Genomic DNA, 23,524 nt, shown 5'->3' on the forward strand with positions numbered 1-23,524 from the left:
GAGAACCGAGACAGGAATAAAAATACTGCATAACCAAAGGCTAAACACTGGCTTTTGTTGTCAGGGAAGAGGAAGTGAGAAGCTTTTGTTTATCCCACAAATTTACTGGTGCATGTCAAATGTGCAGTGTTTAAGAATTCTGCCGGTGTGTGTGTGTGTGTGTGTGTGTGTGTGTGTGTGTGTGTGTGTGTGTGTGTGTGTGAACGGGATAATGAAGACTAACTATTCCACTTCGTACTGCCGATTCTCCATCTATAAAAATCTATGGTTAGTAAAGACAAAATCAAACATTATCTACGTCCTCGGTTATGAAGAGAATAAATCAAAACTTTCCCCAACTACAATAACAATAAGACTTAGAACCTGCATTGCTCTCATATACCTGGCTTTCTTCGACGCAGTGAAAAATTAGATGGGAGGTGAAAAAACCTGTTTAGTCAGAGTTTTCTCCCACAACAAAAACAAGAAAGCGAGCACGTTTGACCCCCATGCTCCTTGCTTTCATCGACGCTGATAAAAATGTAGTGTGAGGTGAAGAAGCGTGTTTAAGGTGGGTCTACCATCGTCATCAGGAACCCGTATATTGAGGTAGTTCTCAAAGTTTGACAATGAAAACTTTAGTCTTTTTCCTGATATCTTTTAAGATGATCCGCGCTTCCTCTCCATAATTTATATATTTAATTCATTCAACATTCAGACTTTATCTTTAAATCTTATTCTTGCCTTACTTCATATTTTGTCTTTTTTAACCCCTTCAACACGAGGACGTCTTTTATTCACCTTAGCCCTTTTTTTTTTTTCAATCTACCGACAAGGGAACTGTTTTTTATATATAATTCTTGCTATCTTCAAATCATTCTGTTCAGTAGAGATTAACGTTTCGAAGTACAGTGGTTTATATTGCAGTTTGTATTAATCCCTTCAACTATAAATCCTTTCATAAGCTAATTCAAATCGTCCGGAAATACGACATCGTAAGGAAGGGGCAAAACTTTTTCATGTAAATGGTTGTAAACTTTTGAATTTCAGATGGCGGTGATATATAATATGGGACAGTTATTTTTTTTTTTATTATCGAGGTAAACATGAGATTCTGGATGATACATTTGATTACTATGGGTTTATAGTCTCTCTCTCTCTCTCTCTCTCTCTCTCTCTCTCTCTCTCTCTCAGGCAGAAACCACAAAGGCAAAAATAATGATGAAGAGTAAAACTTGGCTCACGGTATTTACGACTTTAGTACCCAACTGAGAGAGAGAGAGAGAGAGAGAGAGAGAGAGAGAGAGAGAGAGAGAGAGAGAGAGAGAGAGGCCTGCCATAAAAATACTCCCACTAGGCTAATACCATTAAGACGTGTTAACATTCGCTACTCCACAAACTTGAAACACTTTATCTATATACCTGGGCTGCTTTCCCCAGGTATACAGATAGATAGGTAGTGTTCCAAGTTTGGGGATTAGCGGATGTTAACACGTGATAATGGTAGTGTACCTTCAGAGGATGAGTTAATCAGGGGGAATGGGGAAATCTGGGGAGAGAACGGAGAGAATTTTTGATGTCTGTCTTGGAACACAGAGAATTAAAAAAATCTTACAATACTTTCCCGTCCCTCCTACTCTTTGCTGAGCTGAAAGTTTGGCTGTTGTCCAGGCGAGGTTGTGGTGAAGTAAGAGGCAATGAAACAATTGGTGGTCTGACAGGTATACTGCAGATAGATATTAGAAAGATAAATAGATTGATAGGTGGTACTGATAGATAGTAGATAAAAACTGAGTGACTGACAGACGAAGAGACAGACAGATATATAGTTCGAAAGTACTGCACTCCACAGCCTAATATATGGCCCGGGCCTCCAAAAAGGCGAGGCAATTTATAACGAACGAACGAACTCCAACTCCTTGTTAAGCTGAGAGGCGGGTTATTAAAGAAAACTGAGAGTGTATGTTAGTTTGGGTATGTCTGCTGGCTCAATGGGTGAGGCAGACTGACACATACGTAGATACCAGTACAGGTATTAAGAGACAGATCTAATGTGTGTGTGTGTGTGATATATATAGCTATCTACGGTATAAATCTATCCATCTTTCCGTTACCATATCTATCAGCCTTTCTACTTATAATTTCAATTAGGTACCGATCAATCAATCTCTCTCTCTCTCTCTCTCTCTCTCTCTCTCTCTCTCGCTGTCCTAATGTAGTCCACCTTTTCCCTGCTCTCCCCATTTCTTCTCTTAATGCTCTCTTCATTACTTAATTTATCATTTTTTCCTTTCTTTGCCACAAATACTGTGTCTTTTTCAGACGTTCTTTTCGTTTAAAGATGTATATCAAATTGTGTGACTGATTTCACTAGGCATGCTGCTAGTAACACACACACACACACACACACACACACACACACACACACACACACACACACACACACACACTCACACTCCTAAGGTGGTACAAAGACGTCATGGACCTGAATGAGTTAATAAAAACTGCTTATCCTTTGACTAACAAATATTTCCAGTAAAATAAAATCAATCAATGTCACCGTGCTGAACGGGAAAATGGCTTTATTAATTCACCACGGATCGTCAGCCAACAAATCTCTCTCTCTCTCTCTCTCTCAACCTTGCAAAGTCAAGTTAATGTGAGAACAAATAATAAAGTCTTGCTTGAAGTAAGTGTAAGACCTGAAAAAGCAGGATGGAGTGAGAGGAATGATGGGTAAGGGAGGCGGCAACAGAGGAAGCAGACTGACAGGCAAAGCAGGAAGAAGACAAATGTGAGTATGAAAGGAAAAACTGAAAATATTGCTGAAGAAGAGAAGACAAATGGTGCGAGGAAAAAGCTGAAAGGAAGAGTGGGAAGGAACGAGGATAAACGAGATGAGAATGATACTCAAAAGGGGAAGGACGAAATAATTACGATAAAAGAGAGAAAGATTATGCTGATAAATGAGCTGGTCAAGAGGCAAAATGATGAGAGTAAAGAGGTTAATATGAGAACCAGGAAGTAAACACAGTAATTATCAATAACACAACCACCTTAAAAAAAAAAAAAAAAAAAAAAAAAAGTTAAAGAACACTGAAGAAATACTGATGAAAGAGGAAGCGACAGAGGAAGGATGGAGGATGTTTGCAAAATAGTGGGGAGGAGATTGAAAAGGAGGAGAAGAATGCGGGATAACTGTGAGCAAGAAAAGAAAAAATAATAAAAACTGGTTCGAAGTGAAGTGGGAGAAAAATGAATACTACGGAAAATTATAACGAGAAGGAAGGAAGCAAAGAAGGAAGAAAGAAGGAAGGAAGGAAGGTGTATGAAAAGCGATATGGGGATTCAAAGCAGCAAGAGGAAGAAAAAACTGAAACATATATAAGACACAAAACTCCTGGATATGAGGAAAATAAACAGATAAATCGAGGGAGATAACTGGACGTAAACGGCTTGGAAAGAGACAAAACAATAAAGGAAAGAAGGAAAGAGGGATGGAGGAAGAAAGGAGGGTGGCTAAAAATGAGAGAGGAGGAGGCTGGAAGGAGGAAGGTACGAGTACAAATATGTGAGAGAGAGAGAGAGAGAGAGAGAGAGAGAGAGAGAGAGAGAGAGAGCGCGCTTGGAGGAAGGGGAAAGTAATGGGGGAAACAAAATTAATAATGAAATCATCCTTCTTTCATTTCTGAGAAGTATTTCTCCTGCCATCCTCTCTCTCTCTCTCTCTCTCTCTCTCTCATTGCCAGCTCCCTTTTTCACTGCCCTGTCCCTCCACACCAGCTGACTCTACTCCATGTTACTAAGTCTGTACCTCGCTTTGTCTTTGCCCTAAACTTGTGGTTATTTGTCCGGCTACTTTGATGATTACTAATGCTTACACACCCCGCTGTATGTGTTCCTTACTTACACACACACACACACACACACACACACACACACACACACAGAAGGGGGAGGGGGAGGAAGGCTATATAGCTACACCCCTCACTTCACAAACAGTATTCGCCCCATTGGTTAGATAAGTTTGTGGGTCTGGTGATGGTGGAGGAGGGAGAGAAGGATGGAGTGATGGAGGAAAGAAGACTGAGAAAGAGGGGAGGGGGAAAGGAGAAAATGAGATATAGGGAAGTATAGAGGAGGAAGAACGCAGAAAACAAACGGACTGAAAAAAAAAAAAAAAAAAAAAAAAAAAAAAGGGAAAAGAAGAGCAAAAGGGGAAGAGGCAAAAGTAGTAGGAATGAGGGAAAAACGCAAACGGGAGGTGAAGGAATGGAAAGGCAGAAGATAAGAGAGAGGAGGTAAAACAGATATAATGAGAGAGAGAGAGAGAGAGAGAGAGAGAGAGAGAGACTGTGTGTGTGTGTGTGTGTGTGTGTGTGTGTGTGTGTGTGTGTGTGTGTGTGTGTGTGTGTGTGTGTGTGTGTGTGTACGAGCATAAATTATGTCTCTGTATATCCAAATTTGCAAAAGGGGTTGCCAAAATGACAACAGACAACATACTGGTTTATGCAGTTCACTCAGCCACACCAACCACCGCCCTACCCTGGATTTGGTAACTATACTCTTTTTACTCTAACTTGGCACATTTTCGTCCTTTTGCTGCTTTTTTCACATACCTCATTGGCAGAAACACCAAGACTACAGATCTACATGCTTTCCACAGCACTTCTTCTTGACTAGCATCATCTTCTAGTGTTAAATCTTCTCTTACAACTCACCATCAAAGGTTGAGAGAAATTTTAGGCCAGGTTAAAGTAAAAGCAGTATAGTTGTGGCCGCGTCCCTCTGCCATCAGTCATTTCCTTTCATCCTCCTAGCCCTCATATCCCTGCTGTTTGCTCTTCTCTGTATCCTCTCTCCCTCTCTGCTGCATTATATTACATTTTAAATACATTTTCGGGAACATCAAGGTGTCATCATCAGCAACGAGACAATCTTCAAACATCACAGGTACGCTAAAAGAATTGGCCCTTTTCCTGGTTTAAACGCTGTTATTATATGTCCAAGTCTTTAACCGCTACTGAATAAACCACCACAGTCAGATTGTTAAGTACGACGACTTTTTTTTTTTTTTATTATTGTTGCCAGTGCCAGAAGATTGAACTCTGAAGCAGTCTCTCGTACTGAAGGGGTAGACAGTCTCTCTTTGTACCTCTCTATCCCCTTGACAAATCCAACACAATTTAACTCACTTCGTCTCAACAATTGCACTGAACCCTGGACTAAGAAAATGGTGTCTCTTATCTAGCCTTTCCTTCCTTTTCTTTACTAAATACATGATCTTTCCAATCTATTTCTTTCCCTATTTCCATATCCAATACTTTCCTTTCTTTTCCTCTTATTTTTTCCTCTCTCCTCTCCTCTCCTTTCTTTTCTGTTTTGTTCATTCCCTTTCCATTCCTTCCCTCCCCTCTTTCGTTTTATTTTGTTTTTTTTACTTTCCCTAGATACCTTAGAGAAGTAAAGAAGTAAAGCCTTTAAGCTAACGTGTCAACAAACCACAAAAGACTGGCACTGATCATTATTGCTTAACTTAGCAAATGTAATTCCAGCATTCTGTGTGTTGCTTCATCCTTCACTGTCCCATTAGGAGAGTAGGGGTCCAGGGCTAGGCTATTCAATCCAACAATTTAGGCTACAGTCACCGGTCACCCATCCCTGTGCAGTAAAAGTGAACAAGAAACTGTTGTTTTTACCTCCCATTTATTCCTTTGTACTCCATCCTTCATCCCTTCCTTTCCTCTACTTTCTCTCCCTCATCTGTCTCTCACTCCTTCCCCCCCATTTTAACTTCTCCCTCATCCTATTCCTTCCTTCACCTTCCTCTTCCTTGACAAAATATAAATATTAAATCACTCCTCCTTGCTCCTCTCTCACCTACCTAACTGTACCCAACTCTCTCTCTCTCTCTCTCTCTCTCTCTCTCTCTCTCTCTCTCTCTCTCTCTCTCAGGTAAGAATGAGGCAGTGACCGCCATACAAGCAGCTGTAGTGTTGGGGTGTGTAGTAGCATTTGATACACAAAGTTTTGCGTGTGACCACACCAATACACCAGGTATTTGGAAGGTAGTATTGTTCTTACGTGAACCCTTAACTTCACTAAGCAGTTCTGGCCATTTATGGTACCGGTAATTGGCACTGGATATTTCCTAACACCTCCTCCTTAGCGACGTATTCTACTCAGAATACCTCAACATCCTCTTTTATATTATTGTTTTTCTTGTCATTTTTCTCGTACTCTTTCCACAATATTTTTAACTTCACTCTTCTCCCCTCTTTTCTATCCAATTTTCTCCTTATTTAATTTCTTTCCTGCCTTCCTTCTTTGCATAATACCGTTATACCCCCTGCTTCCTCTCTTCCCTTCTCTTCCTCACCGTTCCTTCCCATCCCCATTCGTATCCCTTCTATACCTTCTTCCCTTCCTTCCCTCCATCCCCTTACCCTTGTCCCACTTCCCATCTCTCCCACGTCCTTTCCTTCACCATCCCCTCCCTTCCGTTTTATCCCCTCCCTTCTTGTCTCCTTTTTTCCATCTCTTCCTCTCCCCATCCCTTCCCATTTCCTTTATACCCATCTCTCCTCTCCCCTCCTCTGCTACCTTATCACCTTTCTCTCCCTCCATTCCAACTCTACCCTTCACTTCCCCTCCCAATATCTTACCCTTCCCTTACCTTAACCATTTTTCCTCCACTTCTCTACTTCTCTCTCCCTCCCCTCTCCTCCTTTCCCCTCATCTCCCTGACTTCCATTCCAATTTCTTCCCTCTCTATCACTCTCCTCCCCTCCTTGCATCCCCTCTATTCCTTGCAAACTCTTTTCCCCTTCCTTCCTCTCTCCTACAATTCCAACTTTCCCCTCCTTCCCTCATTTCATCCCCTCCCCTCCCCTCCCAGGGGTAATAGGTCCTCATCCTCTTCACTGTCCACCCAGTTCCATTATTCCGCCTCACAGCATCTTTTATTCTTCCTCTCTCATCCCCCACCCCCCTCTCTTCCCCTCCCTCTCTAATGCCTCCTTTTCCCCTCTCCTTTTCTTTCCCCCTGCCCTCCCCTCTCTATCCCTCTCTCCCCACTTTCACTGCTAATAATACTCTCTTCTTTTCACGTCCTTCACATTATTTCTCTATTGCACTCTCTTCCTATCTTCTGTAATATACATTTTTGTAACTATATGTTGCAATCACTAGTTTTTCGTTCCTTACGTCACTTTCATTTTCGTCATGCATTTCTTTTACTTCCAAAATCCTCCTTACTCACCAAGCCATTGAGTATTCTTGTTCTTTTATTTACATTTTCTTCACTACACCATTTCATTTTTTCAATACTTTTATTCATAATTTCACTATCTTTACCATCTCGTTCTCATTTTCACTAATACTTTCTCATATTTTAACATTCTTCCCTTTTCACTAAGTCACAAGCATCTCACACATTTGCCTTTTCCTTCACCTTCGTCATCCTGTTGTTATTTTCATTATTTTTCTTCCTTCATTTTACTTTTCTTTGTCAACGTCACTGCCATTTTCATTACTGTTTATCTCTCCCGCACCTTCATCGTAACTCTAATTATTAAGGATCTTTCTCTAATTCCTCCAACTGAGCGACGTTATTACACTGATATATTCTTGTTGCCTCCACACAATTGTATTCAGTTTTAGTGAAACCTCTTGTAGTGCAGGGGTAAATGAAGGCTGTGTATAACCTCTCCAGATCAGAAAGTCTCTAAACGTGTAATCAGACAGGAGAGCAGATTTGACAAGTAACCAAGGAGACTCATTGCTACCTCATGTCAAATCGTATTTCGTGTAACCACATCTCACAATGGTAATACTTGTTGTGTCAAAGTCCACCTGGTCTCCGTGTCAGGTAAATCTTCAGGTATAGTGTCACAGTTTTGGCCACAATGTCCCGTTGGCAAAATGCTTCACAGAGTCACTGGCGAAAAAAGTCTTAATATATTACGTGGCCGACGCCGTGATGAGCCTGAGATGAAACTTTAATAGCGAGGCACGTGTAGTGACCACTTCTATGCCAACCACCACCTGGATGACAAACTAAGTCTTAAAGAAACCGTGTGTGTGTGTGTGTGTGTGTGTGTGTGTGTGTGTGTGTGTGTGTGTGATATAAAGCGGTGAATCTCTACTACGATGCCAGTCTGGTCGTGTGTGGCAGGTGAGATTAGACCCTCAATGCTTACCTGATGACCTCCAGCCAGCATCCCTTTGCCAGCCAACGCACCGGATTGGACAGACAGACAGACAGACTTACAGACAGACAGATGGACAGAAACACAGACAGACAGATAAAAAGACTGACAGACAGACGGATGGGGAGAAAGGGAGTGGAAAAGTAATAACAAAGGGTATAAGTATGGAACAGAATTCAAATAAACATATTAAGAGGATTGTGTGTGTGTGTGTGTGTGTGTGTGTGTGTGTGTGTGTGTGTGTGTTTAACGCAAGACAGAAGGAACGAAAAGCCAGAAGCCACTAAGACTGTCCCTTTCAAGAAAAAATAACAAAATAACACAGCCAAAATTCAAGATAAATAAAAAAACCAAAAGTAAATAAAACTATCACGGCAGCGTCCTGACATTGTACAGATTGGACCGTACAGCTTTGGGAATCCTGTACGGGTATAATATTTACTGTAGATATAAACTGGCTTAAGCAACTTATTGGTTCACACACACACACACACACACACACACACACACACACACACACACACACACACACACACACAACACACACACAGACGTCACCAGGCTAATGGGGCTTAAGATGTTTAACGAATCTGTAAATATGGTGAAACGCCCTTACAGAATGAAGAGATCCATGTTATGTTTGATATGCATCTTTGATGTGAAGGAAAATAACTGACATACGAAATCTAAACTGACGTAATATAACCTAAGATAAATTTACCGAACCGACCCTATGCCAATCTGATCTAATGTAAACAAATCCAGTGACACTTGAAAGTAACCAATCTATCCAACCCATACTAACATCCACAACCTAACCAACCCAAGCAAACACCCAAAAACCAAACCTGTACAAACCCTAACCTGACCTGCCCTGGCCTGACCCAAAACAACCTCATACTGCACCAGCGATGCAGGCAGGAGCAGACCCTTATCCCCCATTAAGGCAACTTGGCCACTGAATCACACACTTGTCAGGAAGCCAGGATGGGGGCGGCGGCGGGGGAAGGGGAGAGATGCTGCGGGAGGGGGGGAAGGGGGAGTTGAAATATCTTTAAGACAACCACATTATCCTTACAAACATCCTCGGGTCACCAATATATCCTTCAGGCACAATATTCACTGTTCAGTCAACTAAAACGCTTGGTGATAATCCTTAATACACCACATTTTCTTATGTCACCAGTCCCACCACTGTAAGTATAAGGAGGCCTAACTCAACCAAGATTTACACACACACACACACACACACACACACAAATTTATCACTCACCAATCCATATCCCATTTTCTTTCCGACCCCATAATCCCATTTCTTTCAGACCCATTCATATTTTCATCTCGCCTCCTCGTGGGGGGGACGCCTGCCATCAATTTAATTTGTTGCGTGGAGGGAGGAGAGGAGATGGGTGGAGGGTGGGAAGCGATGGGGAGAGAGAGAGAGGAAGAGGGGAGAGAGAGGGAGGAAGAGGGGAGAGAGAGGGAGGAAGAGGGGAGAGAGAGAGGGAGGAAGAGGGGAGGGAGAGCTGGTAGAGGGAGGAGGAGCTAGAAGAGCAAAAGGAGTATGGAGGAGAAAAGAGGGAGAGAAGAGAAAAGGGGAGGGGGGGTTGAAGAAGACTAGGGGAGAGGGAAAGAAGTGGTACTAAAAGGAGTGGGGAGTGGGAATGTGTGATAAGGCGTGGGGTGGCGAGAAGGGAGAGATGGGGTGGAGTGGGGAAAGGTGACACAGGTATCTCGTATGCTGAATCGTAACGGTAGAGATCGATGGGTAAATAAACAAATATATAGATATTAAGACAGACACACAGACAGACTGATAGATATACATGCACAGGGATACAGATAGATAGGTAGATAGATAGACATATTGACAGGTACTCGTAGATAGATAGATATAGATAGAGAGATGGTTGTTTTAGGGTTACCGTATCTACCACGATGAATCATAATAAACCTCAAGACAGATTGGATGGCCGTCAGAAAAAAAAAAAAAGTAAAAATAAAGACATGCTAAGAGATAACAGAGGACGGAAAGAAATGACATAAGAGAGAGAGAGGAAGAAATGAAGAGAAAGGAGGCGAAAACAGAAAGAAAGAAAGTGACAAAGGAAAAGAATCTACAAAATAGGAAAGATGGAGCGAAGGAAAAGGGAGTATGAGAAAGAACAAATAAACAAAACTGATGAGAAAGAAAGGAACGCAAAACGAGAGAGAGAGAGAGAGAGAGAGAGAGAGAGAGAACTAAGGAAATCCGATGAAATGAAATAAAAGACAATAAGCGGAAAAGAACTTGGGAGAAAAGACCAGAATATGAAGGGGACTGAGGAGATGATGCAGGGAAGAGAAGAATGTGAGAGAAAAATGAAAGGGTGAATGGAAGGGGGGGGGGGAAAGCAGAAAATATATGAAGAAGGGCAAATCCATCTCTTTCCCTCCACCAATATTCTTCTTTCCTCCCTTACAAATCTCCCTTCTCTTCCTTCCTTTTCTCCCCCCTCAACCTCCTTTTTTCTTTCTTCTCCTTCCCTCATTCAGTGTTGCCTTGTGTGCTGGGCTGATGGAAGTGATTTTCATTGCAATGTCAATGCTCCTACTCTCATCTCCGCCCAACACACTCATCTCCTCCATCCCTGCACCACTCACCCCGTCATCTCCTTCCTCGTCATAGCCGTCTACTCCCTTCCCGACCCCTTTGCCTCCTTTCAGTCCCCTTCCTCTCATCTTCAGCTTCATTCCCTCCTCTTCACCTACTATCCCACCCCTTTCCTTCTATGTCCCTCCCTTTCCCTTTACCGCCTTCCTCTTCATCTCCCTTTATTCCCTCCCCGTCTCTTTTGCCTCTATCCCCGTCCCTTCCCTTTCCCTCCATTTCAATCTACGTTCCCTACCCTTCACCTACCCAACCCTCCCTTCCCTTCCCCTCCTTTCCCTACCCTTCGTCTTTCCCTCTCCTTTCTCTAACTTCTTTACTTTGCTTTTCTTCCATTCACCTGCTTCCTCTTCCCTTCACGTCCTTCTCCATTTCATCGTCATTCTTTCCCACCTTTCCCTTCACCTATCGTCTTTCCCTCCTCTCTCCTTCCTCTTTCTTTCCCTCCCATTCACCTCCATTTCCCTCTTCTCCTTTTTCTTCAACTCCCCCCTCTTCCTCTTCTTTCCTTCCACTTGTTTCTTCACACCTGTTCATTCTCTTTCCTCTCCTCTCCTTCCTCTCCTTAACCCTTCCTAGACAGTGACTTACGTGGCTAAACTGCTGCCATCAAATTGCACTTACACTGTTTGCTTCACGTCTGGTGAGTAGGAAGAAACAAGTACACAAACTCTCTCTCTCTCTCTCTCTCTCTCTCTCTCTCTCTCAGAGCATCAAAGGTAAAATGTGTCGTCAGGTGGTCCGTGTGTGTCAGTTATCGGTTAATTGTGTATCAGTTGGTGTAGGCATTGGAAATACTACAAATACTCTCAAACTGATTACAAAACACTGCGCAGTAACACACTCAGCCTCTTTCACTACCATGATGGCCTTGTATCTTATCTGACTTACCCTTCGTTTACTTGACTTACCATACACTTTTACACCTGGATAGAGGCTTACCTGAACACTTAGTTACTGACCTTGATTACTACCACTACACACACACACACACACAACTGGAGAGGGGGTTACCTGAAGATTAAGTTACTACTTTGAGTACTACTAACACACACACACACACACACACACACACACACACACACACACACACACACACACACGGACACAACTGGATAGAGAGTTACCTGAAGATTTAGTTACTACTCTGAGTACTACTAACACACACACACACACACACACACACACACACACACACACACACAAATTGGATAGAGGGTTACCTGAAGATTTAGTTACTACCTTGACTACTACTACTACTACCACACACACACACACACACACACACACACACACAACTGGATAGAGGGTTACCTGAAGATTAAGTTACTACTTTGAGTACTACTAACACACACACACACACACACACACACACACACACACACACACAACTGGATAGGTGGTTACCTGAAGATTAAGTTACTACTCTGAGTACTACTAACACACACACACACACACACACACACACACACACACGGACACAACTTGATAGAGAGTTACCTGAAGATTTAGTTACTACTTTGAGTACTACTAACACACACACACACACACACACACACACACACACACACACACACACACACACACACACAAATTGGATAGAGGGTTACCTGGAGATTTAGTTACTACCTTGACTACTACTACTACCACACACACACACACACACACACACACACACACACACACACACACATACAGACTGAATGGAGTGAGACAGGCAAATCACATAAGGGAGACAGGCAGACAGACAGAAAAAGAAATGACGACAGAAACAGAGTAAGACGCCAGAAAAATGAAGACAAGTGAAATGCAGGGCAGAAAGACAAGGCCCCGCAGCACAGTGGTTAAGGTGATATTGATGTGACATGCCATCCATACCTCCTAATGTTCTCTCTCTCTCTCTCTCTCTCTCTCTCTCTCTCTCAATATAGAAACTTAGAAACATGAATGGAGTTACCTTTTTATTTTTTCACATTTTGTGGGATTCAATCGTACACAGGGAGACAAACAAACCGATGAATAAAGACCACAAGCACAGATACATGCAAAAATAAATGTAAACGCTCAAGCTCAAAAACACAAAAGCAATAACACAGGCAATAAAAAAATACTGCCAGACACGGGCAGACAGACTTACACTGGTAGACAGAGAGGCACAGACTAACAGGCAGATATACAGATGAATGAAAATACAGACACGAATGTTACTGAAAAAAGACATAAAAGACAGACAAATAGACGAAGAGAAACAAAGGTACCAAACTTATCGACAAACACCAACAATCACATAAACAGACTGAAAAACACAAACAAAAAGTATCCGAAACAATACGTCATTTTGCTCCAAGGGTGCGTGGGTAAAAATGTGGGCAGGAGAGAGAGAGAGAGAGAGAGAGGGGGGGGGGCTTTCTCATGGGGAACAAAGTTTCAACTTCACCCTTGTTGAAAATGGGGCCACTCTCTTGTCTTCCCTCTTTAAGGTACGTCTCTCTCTCTCTCTCTCTCTCTCTCTCTCTCTCCCCAGTTACACTAATCTGTTATTCTCATCTCCCACCCTCCTTTCCTCGTTGTCCCTCCTCCTCTCTCCCTCCCTCCCTCCCTTCTTACCTGCCTCCTCCCCTCTATCCACCATTTCTCACTGTACTCAAACCTTCTCCTCTTATCTTTCAACATCCTCTTCTTCTCTTCTTTCTCCCTCCCATCGTTTCCTCACTACATCCCCCTTTTCTACTCTCCAATGATTGCTAGGCGTAAGTGGGCTGCTGGGCCTCAGGGAAAGGATTCTCAACTCTGTGGCCAGAGCTAGATAATAAAGCAATTAATAATAAAGAAATCTATACGCATTTGACGCCTGGTGGTCTGGGGGGCAGAACACTTAGGTAGATGGCGGCCATAGCTAACGCGCTACGGTTCCAGTCACAGAGGTGGCTAGGGTCTCTCTCTCTCTCTCTCTCTCTCTCTCTCATATTTTCCCTTGTGCAAGTAAGAGAGTCTGTACAATAATCTCTTAACCCTTGGGCTGCAGTGAGCCTCTACCAGCTAAAATCATTCATTGTAACCCGTAATAAAATACCATGTTCATTATTTCTGACGGCAAATAAAATCCTGCTTTACCTGTATCACCATGCAGGGTAAATTTCACAAGGTTGTCAGGCCAACAGAATCAGAGCAGGATGAAGCGTCCGTCAATTTTGCTGCGTCACGATGACACAGCAATATGTGGCAATGTTAGCAAGAGGCTGACCCAACAAAACTTTACAGAAACGAAGCTCCTCCCCCCCCTCCCTCATTTTTTCACTATTCCTGCTGCTTCCAGATGGTTTACGATGACGTTTTGTAATATTTTACTGGTCAGTTTAAGGAAGAAATTATCAGATCGTGACGTTGGAATAAACAATATTTCTTTCAGTATGATGGTGAATCTTTTTTTTAGTATTGCTACATCAAACTACCCCTTTCTTTGTATACAGGACACCTATCGCCTTAAACGGTACAAAGAGTCTACCAACCCGTTCAGTACGATGACTTCTGTGTACCTCTTGCTACCGAGTCCATTTCAATCAGGCTAGGCAAGACATCTGGTTTTAGTAACAGCCAGAGAAACAATCCCAACCAAAACCCTCAGTACGGTGACGTACTTTTCTTTCTAATTTTTTTTCTTGCTACCGCCACTGAAACCTTATTCTTGATACATGTGACTTTAAACCTGAGCTTGGAATCCGCTCTGTATCCTCCAACACCAGCCATCCTTCCTCCAGCACAAATTAAGTCAAACGTGTAAGGCAAATGATCAACATTCAAGACAGGGATTTACAGAGCCTCCACTTAAGACACAAAACTTTTCACGTGTTAATTCTCGACAAACGTTACAACACAACTTGTTAAACTCATCCGCCTTGTAATGACCTGAAACTATGCCAAAGTACCAACGAGAGTTTTTACTAAGCTTAGTAACCTTGTTGGAATAATGATATGGTAGGTGTGGAGTGTAAACCCAGCCTTTGTGGGTTAAGGTGTGCTGGTCCGTCCTAAATATAGTGTGTGACGGTGACTGGGCTTCTCAGGGTTTACTCTGTGAACATATTACACACTTGTATATACCATTTTATTACATCACAATATCATACTCTCTCCCCACTACCATCACCTTCTGCAACTTTTATTACTTAAGCATTTTAAATAATAATTAGAAAAACACATTTTCCTAAATGGTAGGTTTTAGTTCTTTATTCCTATAACCGTAAACCAGAAGGTGAGGCAGGGAGGGAGAGCAGAATGAGGCAGGGTGATGCACAGTGAGACAGAGATAAGGCAGGGTGAGAGAGTGATACAGATGGGGCAGGGTGAGGTAGAAGACAGTGTGAGGTAGGGTGGCATAATGATGAACCAGGGTGAGGTAGGGTGGTATTGTAATGAGACAGGATGAGGTAGGGTGGGACTGTAATGAGGCAGGATGAAGTAGGGATAAGAAAGGGAGAGACAGGAATAACACAGGGTGAGGTAGAGTGGGCTACTGATGAAGAAGGGTGAGATGGGGATGCGACAGTGTGAGGTAAGGTTGGACAGGGATGAGGCAGGGTGAAGTGAGGTAGTGTGACACAGGGATGGGACAGGGTGAGGTGGGAATGAGGCAGAGTGAGATGAGGATAAGGCAGGGTGAAGTAGGGTGGGATAATCAAGAGGCAGGGTGAGGCAGGGATAAGGCAGGGTGAGGTAGGGATAAGGCAGGGTGAGGTAGGGATAAGGCATGGTGAGGTAGAGATAGGGTAGGTTGAAGAAGGGACCGGCAAGGATGAGGCAGAATAAGGCAATATGAAGTGGAATGAGGGAGGGTAAGGCAGGATGGGGTCTGTTAGCTGCCCGGGTGAAGACGTTTCCTGACCCCTCTCCAGACACTCAGACACTCAGACAGACAGACAGACAGACAGAGACAGACAGATGGGTTCACAGACATGAGAAATTTCCCTTCAACAACCTCGACTGTCTTTAACATATATACGCTTTTCGAACCTCCCTTCCCCCTTCCCCTCTCTCTCTCTCTCTCTCTCTCTCTCTCTCTCTCTCTCTTCTCGCCATTTCCTTCCTCTCCACTTGCATTTCTCCTCACTACGACGGGCACCCAGCACCCGTACAGCTACACAGTCTCACTCCCTTTCTGTCCAGGTCACTAATGCGAGAGTCAATCGGTACTGTCAGAGTTTCATGTATGCTTTTGGTTGTTTTGGAACCGTTTTCCTCAGTCTGTCTTTCCCACTGCCTTTGACCTCCAGTCTTTTCAATGCAATGGGTCTGTGAACCTAGAAAAGATCGATTATTATTTTCTTTTCCGAACGGAACGAAGAAATATTGATGGCTCCACGCCTTGGGTTCATTCTATTTCACATTCAAAAGAAAATAACAGAGCAAAACCAATTACCGTAATTTAAACATCATCCAGGTACAGTATGCATGAGGTGAGCCAAGATGATATCATAGTATGGTAATTAAGAACTACAAACGTAATAAAATAGAAGTGTGTGCGTCTTTTCCTGACTGAATCCTTTCAATGTGATTGTGTCTCATTTTCCTTCCAACCAGAAGATGGCTGTATTCCACTCAGGAAGGACCTGTGGTGGTGTACGGGTTTATGCAGGCAATGTCTAGGCAATGTCTAACCTTTCCATTTACAAGGCTATCCTCAACGGAATAACATTAAGAAAACAGCAATGTACAAAAATACTTCACCGTATTGAAGATTTTATAACTAAGATATGTTCCCAAAATTACTATGGCAACTCAAGATGAGCCAGGAATGTAACTACGTCTGGTCATTAAAACTTTGGGGTAATTAAGGAGTGTGACAAGCCAATTCCTCCCTCATCAAAACTTGTGTTGACATAAAAGACCAACCCTGCCTGCCCACAAGTCAGTTTGAGTTAGATTACTTGATGGAGCTTCGAGTAGTAACCCCCCCCCCCTCTCTCTCTCTCTCTCTCTCTCTCTCTCTCTGTGAAACTGGGACTAAATTAGTATTATGGCTTCTACTTTTCGAGAGAGAGAGAGAGAGAGAGAGAGAGAGAGAGAGAGAGTCCTAAACGCACCTGGATAAGACTAAGTAATGCTGAGCTGGGATGGACCTTGATGTGGGTGTTTTGGGGGACGGGTGGTGAGGGCAGCAAAAGTTGGAGACATGGAGGGAGGGAGAAAAATAAGAGGAAGGTTGAGAGAATGGAGAAAAAGGATGGAGATGGAGAGGTACAACAGAGGGAGAAGAAAGACGAGATGGAAAGTGGGGTGAATAAGGGAGCAAATGGTGAGAAAGGAGGGAGAAAAGAGAGAAGTTAAAAATGGATAACAAAGAACCTGGAGGAAGGGAAGAGGACGACCGAGGAAGAACTGGTGTGCTCGATGGAAGGAGGGAGAACAAAGGGTAATGATGGGGAGAAAGAGGATGAGAGAGAAGACAAAGACGCCGAAGGAGAGAAGGAAATTAAAGAAGAAAAAAAAGGAATGTAGTAAGGGAAGGAGAAACTTGAAAGACGGGGACGAATGTATGATAAATGAGAGAGAGAGGTGAGGCAAGGAGAGGTAAAGGAAGAAAGAGAATGAAGACAAGAAAGGTGTATGGAAAGAGTTGGATTTGGGAGACAAGGGAAGAGGAAAAAAAAATGGAGAGAATGGGACACAAAAGGGAAACTGAATTGGACGAGAAGGGAATGACAGATGAGAACAGGAAAATGACAAAAAAGAGAAAGAAGGAAGAAAACAGGAATAAGTGTACAGGAATGAGGAAGCAAATGACTCAACTAAGAGCAAGGAAGGAAAATAAAAGGAGAGGAGAAAAGGTAGATGGTTTGAGGCGGGGCGAAAGAATATGCAGATGGGAGGAAAGAGAGAGAGAGAGAGAGAGAGAGAGAGGGGGGGGGTGGGAGGGAATGGAAAAGACACAAAGGACGCCAAGAGAACAGACGGCTGGAGATGCCATGAGAAATTTACAGATAATGGGGTGTCAGAGGAAATATTAAAGGCTGCATAAGAACGTCTTAGAATGTAAAAGGCATCATCATACTGAAGGGGTAAAGAATGTACTACAAAGTATGAAAATGTATTAATAGATATGAAAAATTCTCCTCTACAGACCATTCCCTCAGGCACGATAAAAATAACATTTGTTTGTTGATGTGGAAAAGGTGGTATTTTGAGAGAGAGAGAGAGAGAGAGAGAGAGAGAGAGAGAGAGAGAGAGAGAGAGGAGAGTTAATAAAAAAAAAAAAAAACGCCCATTCTGTTCTTTCTCACCCATACACACATAATAATCCTTCTTAGTCCTCGCCTTAATCCCACCACACCTGACTCACTCCCTCTCTTTCTCTCTGTAATCTCCCGTACCTCCCTCTGTCTCACAGTAATCCCCCTATAAATCTGAATAACTGTCCTAAATCCCCACAACGACAGCAGACGGAAGGCTTATGCAACTGACTTCTTGCCTGTGTGTGTGTGTGTGTGTGTGTGTGTGTGTGTGTGTGTGTGTGTGTGTGTGTGTGTGTGTGTGTGTGTGTGTGTGTGTGTGTGTGTGTGTGTGTGTGTGTGTGTGTGTGTGTGTGTGTGTGTGTGTGTGTGTGTGTGTGTGTGTGTGTGTGTGTGTGTGTGTGTGTGTGTGTGTGTGTGTGTGTGTGTGTGTGTGTGTGTGTGTGTGTGTGTGTGTGTGTGTGTGTGTGTGTGTGTGTGTGTGTGTGTGTGTGTGTGTGTGTGTGTGTGTGTGTGTGTGTGTGTGTGTGTGTGTGTGTGTGTGTGTGTGTGTGTGTGTGTGTGTGTGTGTGTGTGTGTGTGTGTGTGTGTGTGTGTGTGTGTGTGTGTGTGTGTGTGTGTGTGTGTGTGTGTGTGTGTGTGTGTGTGTGTGTGTGTGTGTGTGTGTGTAAGAGGTGGGTGGCTCGGTGGTAACGTATTTGTCTCTCGATAAGTGTGCCGCTTATTTCGGGTTCGACCCCCACCGTGGTGGACACTTCAAGTGGGTGGATGTAGTCTGTCTTTCATATGTTTGTATATGTTTGTACCATGTTCGTTTTACCGATGTTATATACAGACTCTGGCATATACAAACACAGCCACTGATATACTTGCACTGAAATACTCTGGTATATACAAACACAGCCACTGATATACTTGCACTGAAATACTCTGGCATATACAAACACAGCCACTGATATACTTGCACTGAAATACTCTGGCATATACAAACACAGCCACTGATATACTTGCACTGAAATACTCTGGCATATACAAACACAGCCACTGATATACTTGCACTGAAATACTCTGGCATATACAAACACAGCCACTGATATACTTGCACTGAAATACTCTGGCATATACAAACACAGCCACTGATATACTTGCACTGAAATACTCTGGCATATACAAACACAGCCACTGATATACTTGCACTTTCACATTCATTACTTCTCCTACAAACAACCCTTCACAGTTCGTTCTTGGCCAACATGAGGGAAGGGCTAATTCTGGCTATCACTCTCCTTCACAAGAGACGGTCCAGTCCTACAGTAGACCTAATATGCACTGACACTGGGTATACTGGTAAACCTGACATGTGTCCTACGGTTCATCAGTCCTCCTAGATGCCACGCACCATCACATGCCACCACTTTAGCACTAATACACAGCGTTCATGTTGAATGCATAAAGGGCTGTTTCACTCTGTTCATATCCAACCTCACCTGATCTTTCAACTGTGAATAATGACGACGACGACGACGACGACGATGACAATGACAATATGTTGATGATGATGATGATGATGATGATGACTACGACGAGGACATAATACTTAGGAGGTATGGAAGAAAAACTATACGCAACGTTGTCTTTAAGGGAAAAAAAAAGTGGATAAGAACGAGTAGCTGATGGAGAGCAGAGAGAGAGAAGACACACAAGAGAGAAAGAATGAGAAACTGGCATGGGTGACTACGACGGAGACTCTCTCTCTCTCTCATCGAATTTCACCCCTAAATCCCTATATCATACGATCTAAACTCCTTTGCCCTATCCTTTGATGTGACGTTAAGGGTGACCACTGAATTATTTCCAAAGGGATGGTGGTCTTAACTGACTCTTCCTGACCCCTGACCCTAGCCGTGTATCCCCTTTCCTTCCTACTCTCATTTACCTCCCCCTTCCTTCCCTTTCCCTCCTCCCTTCCCTCTCCTCTTCCAGCAGTTTCCCTTCTCCTCAACTCTCCTCCCCTCCCGCCTCTTCCTCCCATTCCCTCTCTTTCCTTCCTTCACATCCTCTTGCCTTCTCCCTTAATCCCTCGTCTTCCCTCATCTTACTCTCCCCACCACACACATTTCATTCCATCCTCTCTCCTTCCTCCTCCCACCATTATTCCCACCTAATCCTCTCCTAACATCCCTTTCCCGTCCCCTCCTATTCCATTCCTATTTTTCCCTTTCCCTCTTATTCCATTCATTCTTTTCCTTTCCCCTCCCATTCCATTCCTTTCCCTCCCTCCCATTTCTTCTCCCCTCTCATCTCCCCTCCCATCCCCTCTCCAGCTAACGTCCCCTCTCCTCTCCCCCTTCTTCCTCTAATTCTATGGCTGGTGAGAGGCACAGATAAACGGAAAGGCAGAGAGAATTACCTCGGCACACACTACACAGACACTACCGTCAGTACCGGGCATTTCTGTTGACGTCAGGCTACTTTATTCACCTTAGGGGGCACCATAGCAGTGAAGGAGTTCATGACAGCAATATCCAAAGCCAATAGCTCATAAAATCTCTTCAAAGCTGAGTGAATCGTTTGCAAATAGCAGAAATAAAATATAACAGACGTCTGGCAACTCTCTCTCGTTCTTGTACAATGATTCTTGTCAAGGCCACTGATATTAACAAACAGACTAAAGGCCTAGTAATTCTGGCTCATAAGTTTAGCTGTAGTTCTCTGGGCTGCTTCCAATGTCATTCTACCCATGCTCAAGCTTGGCTCGTACTGGTGAACAGTATATTATATATTTCATTTTGGCTTTACAAGGCTGTTATATACCTGACAGACTACACCTTTAGTTCTGTAAGGAATATTAACTACCCTAATTCACTAAGATGTGGTCCTGTTCATTACAGCCTTGCTGTCCCCAAATGACTTACTTCTCCCCTAATTCACTAAGATGTGGTCCTGTTCATTACAGCCCTGCTATCTCCAAATGATTTACTTCCGAGTAGGAGACACATTTCAAACTAAAACAACCAGATGTGATCTTTGTCAACCCCTTCATATAAAAGACCCTGGAGGTAAGAGGAAAATATTAAGGTCTTGTGCTGAAATTGTTAAGATAATGTTATTTGTGACCGTGCTGGAGACGATGACTCTTGATGATGAAGACGATGACGATGACGATTAATATTATTAAACAAAAGGAGAGAGAGAGAGAGAGAGAGAGAGAGAGAGAGAGACAGAGAGAGAGATGGGTAACTCAGGTGGAGACAGGGACTTAGGTGACCTCATCCCTCTGATCACCACGTCACAGCATTCTCTCTCTCTCTCTCTCTCTCTCTCTCTCTCTCTCTCGTTAATGGCATGAGAGTCTTCATCCCAGGGTTCTATACGGGTATGTGCACTAGTCTCGTGGGGTCTTTTCTCCTTTTTCTCCCTCTTTCTCAATCGTTCCTGCTGAGAGAGAGAGAGAGAGAGAGAGAGAGAGAGAGAGAGAGAGAGAGAGAGAGACAGACAGACAGACAGACAGACAGACAGAAGGAGAACAGGACAGACAAAGACTGTAGTGGTAGAGTGACAAATGAAAGGAAGGACGTATGGAAAAAGTGAAATTAACTGGTTCCAAAAAAAGACGTGTAAGCAAAGAATCTGAAAAAAAAAAAAAAAAAAGGAATTTGAATAATCTAAGAAAAAATTATTGAAGGAAGAAATAGTAAAAAATATGAATGGAAAGACACATGAAAAGAAGAGAGGGAAGAAAGGACGACGGAAAGAGACGTGAGGAAGGGAAGAAAAAAGTTAAAGAAAATCAACGTTGAAGAGAGACGTAATAAAAAAGTTGGAAGGAAAGAGGAAGGGAAATGGTGTGACAGCAAAAACGGGCGAGAGAAAGAGTGAGGGGGAAGGAATTACAATGAGAAAATAGTGAGAAAATGGGTGAAAGTGAAAGGCGGAGACAGGAAGAGAGTTAATACGTGTGATGATAAATGAAGATGAACATGTGAGCGCTTGTGAGTGAGAAAAGTATATGGAAAGAGAGAGGGGAGAAATTTAATAACTGACAGAGAAATGGGGGCGAACAAATTAGGAGACATGGTATGAAAATTTTTTGCATAGGGAGAAATCCAGAGAGATGATGACAATCCAAAAAAGGATTAACAAGTAGGAAGAATGGATGACAAGACATTTTAAAATAAGTACAAAAACATCAAAACAAAACTAACATCCTCAGGCTCTTAAGACTCACTGATACGAATAAGGTTGTCTGGTGTTATCAAGTCCTGAATACTGGACTTGTTTGACCACGAGAGGTTAATAATATACAACAGATAATAGTCAATAAAATGAATAAATATAAAGATTAACCACTTCCCTCAGATGCAGATTAACTTAAGAGCCTTCATCTGGCGACGTACTATCTAGGTATATTCTTGCCACCTCTACATTTTTTTAAATCAGGTCCATCTGCCTTGCTAGTACTGTGACCATTAATGGCACAACACACATCAGTTCAAAGCATTTGTAGCAGCCATAGCTCAGTGGGTTAGAGCGCTCCGATCTGACCGAAAGGTTGGAGGTTCGAGTTCACCAAAGGAGCACTGGTAGACATCAGGAAGAGCATCCGGTAATACAGTGCTACACGTTCCAAAACTAAAGTCTTCTACCCAGGAGCAACGTCTTAGCCTTTACCGAAAAAAGAAAAAGGGACAGTGTTAAAAAAAAAAAAAAAAAAAAGTCTTGTGGGGACTTTTAGCAATGAAGGTGTTAATGAAGGGCATATCTGATCCCTTCAGTACAAAATGCGTCTCTGTGTAAACCAAACCATGTAGAAGCAGCAAGGACAATACAAGTCATGGGACTGAAGGGAATAATGGTTAAAACAGTGTGAATATGTTCAGTTTGGGAGGTATTTTTCCAACTGGTGCGGTTACACTACAGCCGCCAAAAACATCCTCACGACCAAGCACTTGTTCTAAAATGAAGACAATCGCTGGGTGGTTGAAAAATAACATTAAAACACGAAGTTGCAACGAAGGAAGTTAATTTGACAGGATACTAGTTCTGCCTACTTAAATCGGCAAGTAAATTCAAAACAACGCCATAAAGATAGGATTCAGATGTAATTAACCTCAAGAATTTTCATAGGAATGACATTGCAATATATATATATATATATATATATATATATATATATATATATATATATATATATATATATATATATATATTGGCTTTGTGGGTTGAGGAGTTCCAACTGGATGCAGCCCATACGAGTACAATATTTACGTCAAATGGATAATCCAGTCATTTTTTCACAATGTCTTTCAGGGACGAGCGACTGGTCATTCTTGTCTTAAAAGTCTGGTTCAAGAGGCCCAGCACCAGGCCCCTGCGCTCCTGATGGAAGGAACAGCTATGCTTGCCATTAGCCTTTGAGTCTTTGCATAAATGGTATATATGTAACACAACAAAATACT

Source organism: Coenobita brevimanus, chromosome 115 (genome assembly GCF_032717465.1).
Source record: "Coenobita brevimanus isolate Jiangsu-jjx chromosome 115, ASM3271746v2, whole genome shotgun sequence".
Taxonomy (NCBI): domain Eukaryota; kingdom Metazoa; phylum Arthropoda; class Malacostraca; order Decapoda; family Coenobitidae; genus Coenobita; species Coenobita brevimanus.